The sequence below is a fragment of the Nomascus leucogenys genome, chromosome 10 (assembly GCF_006542625.1).
Source record: "Nomascus leucogenys isolate Asia chromosome 10, Asia_NLE_v1, whole genome shotgun sequence".
Taxonomy (NCBI): Eukaryota; Metazoa; Chordata; class Mammalia; order Primates; family Hylobatidae; genus Nomascus; species Nomascus leucogenys.
The window spans coordinates 36,838,550-36,848,950 of NC_044390.1; positions in this window are offsets into that span (position 1 = coordinate 36,838,550).

The window sequence follows — 10,401 nt, forward strand, 5'->3', positions numbered from 1 at the left end:
TTCTCATGTTAACTATGTGCCCTCTCTACTCCTGGCACACGGTTAGTGCCCAATAGCGTCAGCTCATGATTACCATCCTCTAGAAAAGTGTCCCCTATGGCAAGACATGATCTTTGCGGAGCAAGAGAACTTACTAGACTAATAGTAACAGTATAAAAATCAAGGTGTAATGAACATACAGAGTGGAATAATAGACGTTGGAAACTCCAAAAGATAAGAGGGTGGGGTGGGAGTGGGAATGAGGGATGAGAAATTACCTGTTGGGTGCAATGTACAGTATTCAGGTGATGGGTACACAAAGAGTCCAGACTTCACCACTATACAATATATCCATGTAACAAAACTGTACTTGTATTCCCTAAGTCTAAAGAAAGAAACCAAAACTAAAAAAAAAAAAAAAAAAAAAAAAAAAAAAAAAAGAATCAAGGTGTGTTCCAAAACAGTGCTTCTCAAACCTTAATGTGCTTACAAATCTCCTAGAAATCTTGTTAAAATGCAGATTCTGATTCAAGATGGGGCTAGGATGGGACCAGAGTGTCTGCATTTCTGATAAGCTCATGATCCCAGAGCTGCTGTTGGGTACCAAAGTTCTAAAGTACCTTGAGGGAGAAGCCAACTTAATAAGTGAAATAATGAAGCATTTATTGCATACCTACTATATAACTTAAATGATAAAAATAGAGTAATGGAGGTTGGATATAAGGAGTATAGAATTTGATTTCTTCACAGAAGGAGCTTCCATCTGCTTTGCCACTTTTATCTGAGAGACAGAGAGTAAGAGAGAGAGAGAGCACACACATTTTCCATAGATAACTATATTTTTCAGGGGAAAAAGGCAGAGAGGTATTTCTTGTGTGTGTTTCCTCACACAAAAAGGCCATTTTGGGTCCCCAAATAATTTTAGAGGAGGTATTATAACTAAAGGAAAAACTTGGCAGCCATTCTTGGATGCAGGGTGTAAGCCTTGCATATCTCAGAACTAGTATGAATGGTGTGCATTTGGGTATTTCTGTGTGTGTGCAGTTTTACATGTCTGTATATGAGCTGGAAAGTGTACTGGGCCATTGCTAGGGAATTGATTTCTTAAACATCACTAGAGAAGAGGGATATTTTCCCTCATAAAGATTAAAGCCTCAAGTTAAGGGGCAGGAGTTCCTAAGGCAACCTTGACTAGGAACTTTGCATATTACAGTCAGTCGATGTTATTTGAACATAGTCATTGAGAGAAGAGACTACTCATTATCCACTTAAAATACTTCCCGGCTGCAGCATGGTGTTGTATGGAAGCCAAAGCAATTGGCTTTGCATTTGGCCAGCTGATTTAGCAAGAAATTTCGCAAATGATGCAGTCCTTCCAGATGGTGCTGTTGGGTTTTTTAGAATGTTTTAAAACACTGATGGATTTGACCATGAACTGAATTTCCAGTCTCTTAGATCCACCTCCAGCCACCCCTTGACGATCTCCATGGCAGCTGGAGACAAGGAACAGACCTTTTCTGCAACCTTATGATAAATGATTTCCTTTAAAAACCACTCGCATAATAAAAATGTTTTGGTGTAAACTTGGCCAAGGGGAACTCTTGAAACTTTCAGTTTCTTTGCCTAACTCTGAGTTGCTTGAGTCGCATTTTTGCATGGTTCTTCATTGACTTTCTGGTGCTCTGCCTGGAGGTCTTTGCTTATCTATGAGTTGCCTGAGTCACATTTTTACATGGTTCTGGTGCTCTGCCTGCAGGTCAAGAAGGAGCCAGTATCTCCAGGAGGAGTGAGAGAGTGCTCTGCCAGTGTGAAGTGTAAATCCTTGAGAGGCTGTGGCAAGGGTCCATGCCTGAATGTGTAGAGCAAGAACAGCTGGAGGCTGTGGCTTTCTCCAGGAAGAGGTTTCTAAATTTGCCTCTTAGAAGATATCAGAAAGTTCAAGGTACTGTACCATCTTCACAGGCCGAATTCTTGTTCAAATCTTTACAACAGGGGCTGGTCCTGATCTTTGCTGTTGACTGCTTTCTTGTTTTCTTGGTTTCTATTTGAATCACCACCTTTTATTCGTCTTCCTTGGTGCCCTTTTGGTTGTGCTTATTTAGGCTTTATGTAAGCAGCATCTCTGGATGCATAAATGAGGCAGATAAAATTCCCTAGGGTGACTGATCTGCCCTTCATCTATTTTTAGCACTGCAAAGAAGTTACCATAGCCCACAGCATAACTCAATCACTGTAAGCCAGTGAACACATTCTGAGTTTTGTTTTTTTTTTTAAATAACCTTTCCTGGAGGCATTTGGTATAAGCTAAGCTTAAAGGCACATGATTCAATCATTGATTATTCAAGACATTTCATACTTAGGCTTTTATAATAACCATATTGTCACTGTCAACTAGATATTCAGCTCTGGTTTCTAATTTTGCACTGGAAGCTGTACAAAGTCTATTGTGTTCTGTGTGTGTGTGTGTGTGTGGCTCTGGCAATGCAGAAATGGCAACAAGGAAGTATCTAGCACCCACGAAAAGACTGATGAACACCAATTTGCTTTCTCTCAGTCAAGCCATCTTTCTTAAGAGAACCCTTGGCCTGTAGCTTGAACTGTTTAATCTTTGTATATCTTCCATCCCTTCCACCCTTAGGGAACCTCCATAAGGTGAGGACAATGTGTCTTTTTTACCACCTGCTATCATCTAAATGTTAGTGTCTCCCTCAAATTCGTATGTTGGAACCTAATACCCAATGTGATAGTATGAAGAGGTGAGTCCTTTTGGGAAGTGATTAAGTCATGGATCAGTGCCTGTATTAGTCAGGATTCTCTAGAGGGACAGAACTAATAGGATATATATATATATATATATATATATATATATATATATATATGAGTTTGTTAAGTAGTATTAACTCATACGATCACGAGGTCCCATACTAGGCTGTCTGCAAGCTGAGGAACAAGGAAGCCAGTCCAAGTGCCAAAGCTGAAGAACTTGCAATCCAATGTTCGAAGGCAGGAAACATCCAGCAGTGGAGAAAGATTTAGGCTGGGAGGCTAGGTCAGTCTAGCCTTTTCACGTTTTTTTGCCTGCTTTATATTCTGGCTGAGTTGGCAGCTGATTAAGGGTGGGTCTACCTTTCCCAGCCCACTGACTCAAATGTTAATCTCCTTTGGCAACACCTTCACAGACACACCCAGGATTAATCCTTTGCATCCTTCAATCCAATCAAGTTGACACTCAGTATTAACCATCACAGTGCCCTCTTAAAAGAGGTGCCTTGCCCTTACTGCCATTTGGTAATATAACAAGAAGGCACCAGTTTTGAAGCAGAGAGCAAGTCCAGACACCAAATCTGCTGTCACCTTGATCTTAGACTTTCCAGTCTCCAGAACTGTAAGCAATACATTTCTGTTATTTATAAATTACCCATTTAAGGTATTTTGTTATAGTAGCCTGAACAGACTAAGATACCACCATACCTCTGTGGTTTAGCACAGGGCTTAAGCTTAAGGCAGCATTTATTCATTTGTTCATTGATTTATCAGTTCATTTAACAAGTGTTTATTGGTAAACACCAACATTCCAGCTTGTCTTGGAATGAAGTTTCCCCATCTTTGATAGGAATACATGCTTATCACTTCCAGTTTGGCTGTAAGAGCTCTGCTATACCCCCTCTACTTCTTGGAAGCATGCTCCTGTAAGGTTGTTAGCTCTGCCCTCCTATCCAGATTTGCTCTTTTCCTTTGCATCTGCAGAATCAGCACTATTTCTATAACAAAGTGGTTCCCCCTACTTCTGAATATCACTGGTTTCTTTTATTAATTTCTTTCATTCAAGGTTAAAGAAGTAGTTATATGATGTGATCTGTGATGGTTTCATGGTGTGTCTGCTTTGGCTTGGATAAATCACATTCCCCAGAGCTCCCTTTCTAGTATGTTTCTGACTAGGGTGGTCTACAAGGGAGAGTCTCTTGCAAAAATTGGAAGATGGAAGTGAGGCAGCAGCTATTTTGTAGCACACATGTACCTTCTCCTAATTGTTGAAACACTAATCTAGGTGCTGCCGTGAAGGGATTTTGCAGCTGTAAAGTCCCTAATCGGTTGACTTGAAGTTAGTCAAAAGAGATTTTATTCTATGTGACTTAATCAGTTAAAAGCTTTTTAAAAGAGAGTCTAGACCAGGGGTGTCCAAGGGAGAGAGTACAGTCATGGGTTCTTAGTTTCTGTTTCTCATTGGGCCAGAAAAGCCCCTTCCTCATGCCTCTTTTCTGCTTATTACTAGAGACGGAAACTAAAAACTATGGCTTCAGGCTGCTAAAAGCCTAAAACAAAACAAAACAGAACAACAACTACAAAATAAAGTGGTTTGGATGAGCTTCATCTATACCCTCCTTGAGGTCAGAGATTCCAAGTAGTAGAGCAGAAGGAAAGTTGTAGAACTTTTCTACATTTTGGGACAAAAACACTCGTGTTATTGCTGATCTGCTGATTTGCCTTGTTGGTGTGAAGCAGCAGCTAGGTTTATAATTGCTTTACTTTCCAGATGTATCTACTTCCAGTTTCACTGACTCTTGGGTTAAGTGTGTGTGTACAGCTCCATGACAAAAAGCCCTGGCTTTTGCATGACATCCTCATCACTGAGCTCATCCTTGTGGTAGTCTAGCCTGCTTATGACTTTCCCTTTCTGATTACCTGCCTTGTGGATGTCAGGCCTGCTTAGCCAGCTCCTATAGTTGTGTAAGATAATTCTTTGTAAAAAATAAATGGATAGATTAAAAAACAAAAACAAACAAACAAAAATCTTCTGCGGGTTCTGTTTTTCATGTCAAACCCTGACTGATACATAAACTGAAGAAGGAATTGTTGCCTTATATATCATGCAGTTGGACAGTTTGGAACCCAGATGTCCACCAGCATTCATTCAATTATTCATAACTGTGCCATAGTTGACAATATAGCAATAAACAAAGCAGATATGGACCCTGCCCTTGGAGAGTAGATTCAAGCAGGAAACAGATGTTATCTAATATTTATAGGATAATACATTAGCATGGAGTTGTCAGAAGGTGTAACTAGGAGACCCTGCCTAAACTTAGGTGTCAGGGAAGGAAAGTAAGGGCCTGGAAGAAAGAGTGAGGATCTGACAACAAATGAAAGTAATTCAGGAGGTTCTGCAAAGTTGTTGTTCATGGCAGTAGAAGGGATGAGGCTTGGGAGATAAACCATAGAGGGCCATGCAAGCCAAGATAACAATGTCTGACTTTACCCCAAGGGACAAATATTTTTATTTAAAAACCTTTGCATTCTGGAATCCTATATAGTTATTTTATAATGTCACAACATGGTTATATTTTGAACCTTTGAAGATCCCACCGTGGTGTTAGTGTGTTTGATCCAGCGATTCCTGCCCCTGTCCTCTTATTTTTTTGCACATTTTTTACAATCCTCTTGTGTAACCCATGATGCCCTTTCTATTGTGCAAGCATCAGTTGGCTACTGTCATACTATTTTTAACTTGTTCTCCTGCCTTATGCTTTGAATTCTCACCCATTGAAAAGAAAAGACAACAAAACCTGCACTTTTCACATTAATTTACCTGACAGTTTCCTTTTGTCAACGTTTACTTTCTGTTCTATTTAGATGTACAGAAAAGCTTCCGGAGGGTGGGCATTCCCCAGCCTCATTATTCCTGGTCTTCTGACACCACCTGCGGTGTGGGAGCTCAGCCCTTCCTGAGGCTGTTAACCCTTTCTGACCGTTGAGCCCCCAATGCTCTAAGGATTTTCTGAATGAAGTAATTGATTTACTTAATGAAGTAAATGCCGTCCTTGAAAACTAGGGCAGTAAATACCATCAATTCTATGGACTAGAGAGAGGAAACACTGAAATGGTGCTAGAAGGTGCATGACAAAACCAGTCACAAATCTGAATGAGGTTGAACAGTGTGAACCTAGGGTCAATTTTTTCCTTTTTTTTTTTTTTTGAGACAGGGTCTTACTGGGCTGGAGTGCAGTGGTGCAATCCTAGCTCACTGCGTGTAGCCTTTAAGTCCTGGACTCAAGCACTCCTCCTGCATAGCTGGAATTACAGACAAGGGCCACTGGGCCTGGCCAGTTTTTGCCTTTTTTTTTTTTTCTTTCATTATTTTCAGGTTTCTCTGTAGCTGTCTTTGGGAAAGCAGTGAAGTATAGAGGTTAAGCCAAATTGTAAATTGTAAAGCCAAACTGATTTGGGTTGGGAGTCAGGTTCTACTATAGCCTATTTCTATACCTGTAACATGGGAGTAATATTACATACATGTAATAGGTAAAAAAGGTGACATGTGCAAAGTAACTAGCTTAGTGCTAGGCACATAGACAGGGCTCAGTCAATTTGGTGTATTAAGCATTATGATCTTTATTTTTCATCTCCAAATATTTATTCTGGAAACTGGAACATGCTGATAAGGTAAGCATGTGACATTGGAAATGCAAAATAAAAATTTACATTCTCTAAGCCACAAAGAGCTACATTCACACAGCACTGGGGGAGGTGGGCAGGAAGAGGATAACCTACTCCCAGACAAAGGAGGCTTCTGACAACCTTTTCCTAGCAGCAGACTCATGTGTGAGGATCTCAGCACCTGAGCACTCACCAGTCCTAAAATCCTGGAGTCTTAGACCCTCAAATCTTAGAATCATCTCTTAACAAAATTTTATTTTTAAATTGACACATAGTTGCACATATTTATAAGGTACATAGTGATGTTTTGATGTATACAATGTAGAGTGATCAGATCAGGGTAATTAGCACATCCATCATCTTAAACATTTATTATTTCTTTGTGTTGGGGACAGTCAGTATCCTCTCCTTGCTGTTTGAAAAAATATAATATTGTTAACTATAGTCATCGTACAGTGCCACAGAACACTAGAATTTATTCTTCCTATCTAGCTATAATTTTGTATTCTTTAACAAATCTTTCTCTATCCCCCTGTTCTGCCTATTCTTCCCAGCCTCTGGTAACCTCTGTTCCACTTTTTCCTTCTCTGAGATCAACATTTTTTAGCTTCCACACATAAGTAAGAACACGTGGTGTTTCTCTCTGTTCCTGGCTTATTTCACTTAACAGAATGTCTGCCAGTTTCATCCATGTTGCCATGAATGACAGGATTTCATTCTTTGTAATGGGGGGATAGTATTTCATCTCATATATATATACCATATTTTCTTTATCCATTCATCTGTTGTTAAACATTTTGGTTGATTCCTTATCTTGGCTATTGTAAATAGTGGTGCAATAAACATGGGAGTGCTGATATCTCTGTGATATATTCATTTCTTTTCCTTTGGAAAAATGCCCTGTAATGGGATTACTGGATCAAATAGTAGTTCTATTTGTAGTTTTCTGAGGAACTTACATACTGTTCTCCATAGTGGCTGTCCTAGTTTACATTCCCAACAACAGTGTATAAGAGTTCCTTTACAAAAATTAGCCGGGCATGGTGGTGTGTGCCTGTAGTCCCAGCTACTAGGGACGCTGAGACAAAAGAATTGCTTGAACCCAGGAGGCGGAGTTTGTAGTGAGTCGAGATTGCACCACTGTACTCCAGCCTGGGTGATACAGCAAGGCTCTGTCTCAGAAAAAAAAAAAAAAAAAGTTCCTTTTTCTCTACTTCCTTACGTGCATTTGTTATTTTTTGTCTTTTTGATAATAGCCATCATAACTGGGATAAGATAGACAATATCTCATTGTAGTTTTGATTTGCATTTCTCTGATATTAGTGATGCTGAGCATTTTTTCATATATTTGTTGGCCAACTGTACATCTTTTTTGTTTGGATCATTTGCTCATTTTTTAATTGGATTTTTTTTCTTGCTGTTGAGATGTTTGAGTTTCTTGTGTATTCTGGATATTAATCATCTGTCAGATGAATCGTTTGTAAATATTTCCTATCATTTTGTAGGTTATCTTTTCACTCTGTTGATTGTTTTTCTTTTTTGCTACCCAGAAGCTTTTTAGTTTGATATAATTCTATTTATTTTTGCTTTTGTATCTTGTGTTTTTGAGGTCTCATTCATAAAGTCTTTTCCCAGACTAATGTCCTGAAGCATTTCCTCTTTATTTTCTTCTAGTAGTTTTCATAGTTTCAGGTCTTACTTTTAGGTGTTTAATTCATTTAGGGTTGGTTTGTGTATAGGTGAGAGGTGGGGGTCTAGGTTCATTCTTCTGCATATAGATATCCAGTTTTCCCAGCACCATTTATTGTAGAGACTGTCTTTTCCCCTATGAATATTCTTGGTGCCTTTGTCAAAAGCAGTTGGCTGTAGATACATGGATTCATTTCTGGATCCTCAGAATTGTTCTCAGTGAACAATTCTGTTCCATCGTTCTGTGTGTCTGTTTTTATGCCAGTACCTTGCCATTTTGGTTACTATAGCTTTGTAGTATATTTTGAAGTCTGGTAGTATGATGCCCCCAGCTTTATTCCTTTTGCTTAGGATTATTTTGGCTATTCGGGGTCTTTTATGTCTCATAAAAATTTTGGTATTGTGTTTTTCTATTTCACTGAAGAATGCCATTGCTGTTTTAATAGGGATTGCACTGTGTATTGCTTTGGGTAGTACAGTCATTTTAACAATATTAATTTTCTCAGTCTCTGAACATGGAATGTCTTCATTTCTTGTGTCCTCTTCAATTTCTTTCATCATTGTTTTACAGTTTTCTTTGTAGATGTCTTTCATTTCCTAGATTAAATGTATTCCTAGGTAGAGTGTGTGTGTGTGTGTGTACTTATTGTAAATGAGTTTGCTTTCTTGATCTATTTTTCAGCTAGTTTGTTGTTTGTATATAAAGATGCTACTGATTTTTGTATGTTAATTTTTGATGTGGTTTGGCTGTGTCCCCATTCAAATCTCAACTGAATTATATCTCCCAGAATTCCCACATGTGTGGGAGTGACCTAGGGGGAGGTAATTGAATCATGGGGGCTGGTCCTTCCCATGCTATTCTTGTGATAGTGAATAAGTCTCACGAGATCTGATGGGTTTATCAGGGGTTTCTGCTTTTGCTTCTTCCACATTTTCTCTTGCCACTGCCATGTAAGAAATATCTTTCGCCTTCCACCATGATCCTGAGGCCTCTTCAGCCATGTGGGACTGTAAGTCCAATTAAACCTCTTTTTCTTTCCAGTCTTGGGTATGTCTAGGGTATGTCTATCAGCAGCGTGAAAACAGACTAACATAATTTTGCATTCTGCAACTTTACTGAATTCATTTATCAGCTCTAAAAGTTTTCTGGTAGAGTCTTTAGGTTATTCTATACATACCATCATATCTGCAAACAGGAACAATTTTACTTTCTCCTTTCCAATTTGGATGCCTTTTATTTCTTTCTCTTGCCCAATTGCTCTGGCTAGGCCTTTTAGTACTATGTTGAATAAGAGTGGTAAGAGTGGGCATCCTTGTCTTGTTCCAGTTCTTAGGGGAGAAGCTTTCAGCTTTTTCCAGCTCAGTTTAATGTTAGCTGTAGGTTTGTCATATATGGCTTTTATTGTGTTGAGGTATTTTCCTTTCATACCTAATTTATTTAAAGTTTTTATCATGAAGTGAAGCTGAATTTTATCAAATGCTTTATCTTCATCTATCCATATGATCATGTGATTTTTGTACTTCATCTGTTGATGTGAGGTAATACTTGTATTGATTTGTATATGTTGAACCAGGCTTGCATCCCTGGGATGAATCTCACTTGATCGTGGCATATAATCTTTTAGATGTGTTGTTGGATTCAGTTTGCTAGATGTTGTTGAGGATTTTTGTTTTCTGTGTTCATGAAGGATATTGGTCTGTGGTTTCCTTTTTTTTGTTGTGTCCTTTATCTGTTTTAGGTCTCAGGGTTATTAAGCATTATGATCTTGGACAAGGTGACTTCTCTAGAGGCAAAGGGGGATTTAACTGCCATTTACTCAGCAGTTTACTCAATAGTTTTTCATCTTTTCCCTTTTTACTCATTTTCATACAATGGGAGTAAGAAGCCTTGTTTGCTTTAAGAGCAGTACCTGATTTCTCAAGTTCCAAATCAGAAATCATGATAGAAAGCCAGGTACATGAGTTGTGAGGATCCTCGAAGAACTTGCCCAGATTATTTTAAAAGTGCATTGGGCTGGGCGCGGTGGCTCACGTTTGTAATCCCAGCACTTTGGGAGACTGAGGCTGGCAGATCACTTGTGGTTAGGAGTTTGAGACCAGCATAGCCAACATGGTGAATCCCCTGTCTCTACTAAAAATACGAAAATTAACCAGGTGTGGCGGCACACATCTGTAATCCCAGCTACTTGGGAGGCTGAGGCAGGAGAATTGCTTGAATCTGGGAGGCAGAGGTTGCAGTGAGCTGAGATCACGCCACTGCACTCCAGCCTGGGAGACAGAGTGAGACTTTGTCTCAAAAAA